Raw genomic sequence first — 5,902 nt, forward strand, 5'->3', positions numbered from 1 at the left:
GTTCCACAGGGCTCAGTGCTAGGTCCCTGACTTTTAGTGGTAACATCAATGATCTAAACTTAAATATAGGAGGTATGATTAAAACGTTTTCAGGTGAGACTAATTTAATCCAGAGAAGTGTGAGGCTGTGCATTTGGGGAGGGCAAACAAGGAAATAAACACACATTAAATGGTCGGACATTGAGAAGTGTGGAAGAACAACGGGACCTTGGAGTGCATGTCCACAGATCCCTGAAGGTAGCAGGCCAGTTGGATAAGGTGGGTAAGAAGACATACGGAATGCTGGCCTTTATTGGCTGAGGCATGGGATAGAAGATCAGGTTGGTTATGCTTGAAATGTATAAAACACTAGTTTGGCCACAGCTGGTTTATTGCATGTAGTTCTGGTCACTGTATTACAGGAATTATGTGATTGTACGAGAGGGTACAGAGGAGATTTACGAGAATGTTGCCAGGTGTGGAGAATCTTAGCTATGAGGACAGATTGGATCGGCTGGGTTTGTTTTCATTGGAACAGAGGAGGCTGAGGGGAGACAACATTGAGATGTATAAAATTATGAGGGGCGTAGATATAGTGGATAGCAGAGGGGTCAACAATCAGGGGGCATATATTGAAAGTAATTGGTAGAAGGTTTAAAGAGGATTTGAAGATAAAATTCTTCATGCAGAGGTTTGTGGGGGTGAGGAACTCGCTGCCTGAAAGAATGGCGGAGGTAGATACCACATGTAAAAATTATTTGGATGTGCACCTGAAGTGCCGTAACCTGCAGGGTTATGGACCCAGAGCTGGAAAGTGGGATGAAGCTGGATCGCCTCTTGTTGGCCGGGGTGGAAGTGATTGGCCAAAATGCCCTCCTTCTGTGCTGCAAACTTCTATCATTCTATGAAAAATGTAAATGTCCAATGTGGGTGTCGAAACCACGACCCTGAGATTAAAATTCTTATGTTTCACTGACTGATCTCGCCAGGCTTCTGCCAAACATACCGTTCTCTCACTGATTGCAGACAGACGCCTGTTGGCTCTGCCCCAGATGTTTAAACTTGCTGTCGAGGAACTGCCAGGATCTTCTTGAATAGTGGACCAGGCTCGAGGGGCCGAGTGGCCTATTCCGGCCCCTAATTCTTACATGCTTATCATCTTATGAACTTTTCACAGGAGAACAAACTCGCCCCTGAGCATGCATGAGGAGAAAGCTACAGAAAATATTCCCGTCTGGTGAGCTTTCGCGTGTGAGGTGAACGTGTTAACCGCGACACTGCGGAAACATCTCCGCTTTCAGCACCAGGTCAGACGGAGATGTTAAGCGAGCAGGTGAACTGCTGAATCCCAGTTTTAAGGAGTTGGTCGTGGTGTCAAACAATGAGTTTCGCTTAATGATTAAAAATAATAAATGTCAGAAGTTGGATTCAAACCCACACCTCCAGAGAAAACTGCGATCTAATCACAGCAACTTAGACCGCTCGGCGGTGTGTATGTCCACCTGCAAGTTGATTTTGAACTTGTGTGTCCTGTCACATGAATAAAATGAGGGCAGCAGGCACCGGGGAAATGCCTGACACCGGGGAAACAGTGAGACAGACCTTGGAACAAGGGTCTGGTTATTGCCAAACAGCAAAGAAAATATTAATTCGGAAAGAACAGTGATCCCGACGTGATTTGAACACGCAACCTTCTGATCGGGAGTCAGACGCGCTACCGTTGCGCCACGAGGCCTACACAATGATTGTGAGATATTCCTCTATATGAAGCTTTCACAATACAAGGGGCTTCAAATTCCCCGCCCATTCCCACCAGGTGTCAAAGCAGCGCTCACCTGCCAGTCACCGTATGTTTTTTTCTTAAACTTTTGTGTTGCGTTTATGGAAAAGCATCATTAATTAACCCGTCACCTTCTTTTGCACAATGAAAGAAATGCTAACTGAGGGACAGTCGATACTTCAATCAGTTGTCCTGTGCTTTGCGGAACGGGCAGGGAAGTGGACCTGAGTCCATGATCGCATCGGCCATGATCGTATTCAATGGCGGAGCAGGCTCGAGGGGCGTATGACCAACTCCTGCTCCTATTTCTTTTGTTCTTATGTTCTTCAGCATGTTGACCCATTTTACACACTGTATTGTCGATGTCACCAGGAATCTGGGCAACTTTTGTCAAATTTAACAGCACCGGTTATTCCTTCCGTGCAGAGAAATTAGAATCAGTCGTGAAGATAAAATCCCATGGTGATCCTTTTCAGATTCAACGCAGTAGGATTTCAAATAAAGTGAAAGAATTTTACAGTGAAACGATTTGGAAGTTTTACTTGTATTTGTATCTTTAATGAAATTTTGTGGCGTCTGACTCCCGTTCATGCCACTGCTGAAGAAGAAAGGAGGGTTTGACGTTGACCAGACTGCACTGCCCCTGATATTTGTGAGCTCATCCTTTATATTCAGTGGTTTCTTGCCCTTTGATGGGCTGCAGTGTCGCGGATGTCACGTTGGCCTCACACACGAAAGGTCCCCGGTGGCTTCGTTTTCTCTCACTGCAAGTTATCTATTTATTGGTTAAATAAAGAGCATTTCAGGAATATGTGAGCCTTTCTACCAGGAGAATAGCTAATAAAAACAGCAAATGCTGGAAATCTCAGCAGGTCAGGCAGCATTTTCCAGGAGACTAAACTCTCCTCCGATTGTTCCCTTATAGCAAGTTTAAACATCATGTTTCTACCCAGAATCAAACCGGGTACTTTTCACATATAAAGCAAATGTGATAACCACTGCACTACAGAAACCTCTGGCACAACAGCCCCAACAGAGGGGAGCTGACCAGTGAGCTCCCTCTGTGCTGATCGGGAATGTGTTGGCTCACCTAAAACAACTTCTGTCCCACACTGAAAGTTTTCAATCCTTCTCCTCCGCTGCCCTTTACAGAAATGTCACGGATCACCCAGCCACCGTGGTCACTTCCACATCCTCACAGTGGGGCCACAGAGGCTCCTACCGTCTCCCCGCGATCAGCGAACTCACCCAGTTTGTAAAATTAAACCCCGAACACGTGCCCGGCAAAGGGCAGGAGAAGCCAGATAGTCTGTAACCTCGGTCTATCGCAGAAAGTATTGGTATTCATGGTGATTACAGCAATTATTAATCGTCTCACAAACCTCAATTATTTTTATGCGATGAATTGATCGAGAATTGAAACCAGTATAGTGCGCCGGATCTTAACCCCTCGACCACCAGGGAACGGTTATGATACATATAGATATATTTATATATATTTATATATGAACCTGAATATCAATGGCTAGCTGCCGAGACCTCATGGTGCAACTTTAGTGCGTCTAACTTTGAGTGAGAGAAATTGTTCCACAATGTTACACATTTCATCTTTTGTTCCCTTTTAAACACTAGAAACTGAGACAGAGGGAATAAATAGAGAAATAAAAGCACAGGGATAAAGACAAGAGGAAGAGAGAAGGGTAAAGATACTGTCCCCACCCAGAACTAATGCAGAAACCCCTCTGCTGCACTCGGGCTGGCCACCCGCAGCCTGGATACACGAACGGGAGAACACCAGCGGCAAGTCGGGGCCATAAAAGGAACGGCGAGCGGTCCTGGGAGCAGCTTGGAGATCCCGGGAGACGACTCCAGGGAGCAGCGCGAGCTGGTGCAGGAGGGCGGCGGCAGCGAAGTGTGACGTCATCAAGGTCCAGGTCGGTGATTGGAACGTGGGCAGATACAGCAGGAGCGGCGAGATCGGGGCAAAGGAGCGGCGAGAGACTGCAGAGGGACGTGATCGGTGCCCAGCAGAGGCATGAGTTCGGGGCCAGGGGCCCAGGGTTAGCACGGGCCAGGCCACGCTGCGATATGTGTGTGCACTAGGTCCGCGCAGCAGAGCTGGTCGCCTGTCGTCTTGCTTAACCCTTGCCACTGGACCAAGACCTCGCTCTGTCAAGCCCGTGTGATGGCTGGGGTGCAACGGCCACCACATGTTAAAAAAATCCACGCACAGGCATCTTCCACCCTTCGGAATGTAGTTCGTATCCTTCATTGAAACACTTGTGAATTCATCCTTTTTCAGCGTGGAAGCAAGTCATCCTCGTTTCGAGGGACCGCCTATGATGATGATGATGATGGATACATTAACGTCCCAACAGCTCATTGACTGCAGGAGTCGGACCGTGCGGCGCTTCAGAAGACATGTCGAAAAGGCCAAGTCACTAATTTCGTCTCATGTGCTCCTCCGATCAAGAACAGCAACACACACTAAAAATGCTTCAATAATGGTTACATCTTATCTCCACATTTGCTAAGCAGGTGGTTTGTTGATCGAGGGGTATGATTCTTGCTTCGTTGGTTGTTACTTGAAATTTCCAGAAAGATCCTGGCTTCAAATCCCAGACCAGCCTTGAGATTGCATTGAAATTTTGCAAAGAAGGACTTGTATTTCTGCAGCGTCTGTCAGGAACTCATGATGCCCCAAAGCGCTTTACAGCCGTTGAGTTGCCTTTGAAATGTTGTCATGTGAAGAAAGATGTGCCCAAATCACCTCAACTCTTTGCAAACGAGTTCATAGAATCAAAGAAGTTTACAGCACGGAAGGAGGCTATTTCGGTCCATCGTGTCCGCGCCGGCCAACTCGAGGCTATCCAGCCTAATCACACTTTCCAGCTCGAGGTCCATAACCCTGCAGGTTACGGCACTTCAGGTGCATATCCAAGCACTTTTTAAATGTGGTGAGGGTTTCTGCCTCTACCACCCTTTCAGGCAGTGAGTTCCAGACCCCCACAGTCCTCTGCATGAAGACATTTCCCCTCTAAACTTTCGGCCAATTACTTTAAATTTATGCCTTCTTGTTTCCCTCTGCTAAGGGAAATAGGTCCTTTCTATCCACTATATCTCGGAACCTCATCATTTTATACACCTCAATGAGGTCTCCCCTCAAGCTCTGTTCCATGGAAAACAAACCCAGCCTATCTAATCTGTCGTCATGGCTAAGATTCTCCACTCCCAGCAACATCCTCGTAAATCTCCTCTGCACCATCTTCAGTGCAATCATGTCCTTCCTGTAATATGGCGACCAGAACTGCACGCAGCACTCCAGCTGTGACCAAACCTGCCCCACCGACCCCATCTCTTGTATTCTATGTCTCGGCTAATAAAGGCAATCATTCCACATTCCTTCTCAACCACCTTAGCTACCTGGCCTGCTACTTTCAATGATCTGTGGACATGCACTCGTTGGATTCTGGGGAGGACCCAGCAGATTGGAAAACTGCAAATGTAATGCCCCTATTTAAAAAAGGAGGCAGACAAAAAGCAGGAAACTATAGACCAGTTTCCTAACATCTGTGGTTGGGAAAATGTTGGAATCCATTATTAAAGAAGCAGTAGCAGGATATAGAAACATCGAAACATAGAAAATAGGTGCAGGAGTAGGCCATTCGGCACTTCGAGCCTGTACCACCCTTCAATAAGATCATGGATGATCATTCAGCTCAGTACCCCTTTCCTGCTTTCTCTCCATACCCCTTGATCCCTTCAGCTATCAGGGCCACATCTACCTCTTGAATATATCTAACAAACTGGCATCAACAACTCTGTGGCAGAGAATTCCACAGGTTAACAACTCTCTGAGCAAAGAATTTTCTCCTCATCTCAGTCCTAAATGGCTTAACCCTTATCCCTTAGACTCCGACCCCTGGTTCTGGGCTTCCCCAACATCGGGACCTGTCCAGTCCCGTCAGAATTTTATATGTTTCCATGAGATCCCCTCTCAGTCTTCCAAACTCCAGTGATCCCTCGATCCCGTGATTCCCCGAGACTCGAAAAATCTATCTAACGCAGCCTTGAATATATTCAGAGACTCAGCATTCACAAGCATGTGGGGCAGAAAATTCCAAAGATTCATATCCCTCTGAG

General features: G+C 46.8%; 1 non-coding gene across 1 annotated transcript; it reads right to left on the reverse strand.

Moving 5' to 3' along the window:
- Positions 1 to 1,642: 1,642 nt before the first annotated feature.
- Positions 1,643 to 1,714, reverse strand: trnag-ccc (transfer RNA glycine (anticodon CCC)). The gene has a single exon. It is a non-coding gene; the product is annotated as a tRNA-Gly (tRNA).
- Positions 1,715 to 5,902: the final 4,188 nt, after the last annotated feature.

Source organism: Pristiophorus japonicus, unplaced genomic scaffold (genome assembly GCF_044704955.1).
Source record: "Pristiophorus japonicus isolate sPriJap1 unplaced genomic scaffold, sPriJap1.hap1 HAP1_SCAFFOLD_233, whole genome shotgun sequence".
NCBI classification, from domain to species: Eukaryota; Metazoa; Chordata; class Chondrichthyes; family Pristiophoridae; genus Pristiophorus; species Pristiophorus japonicus.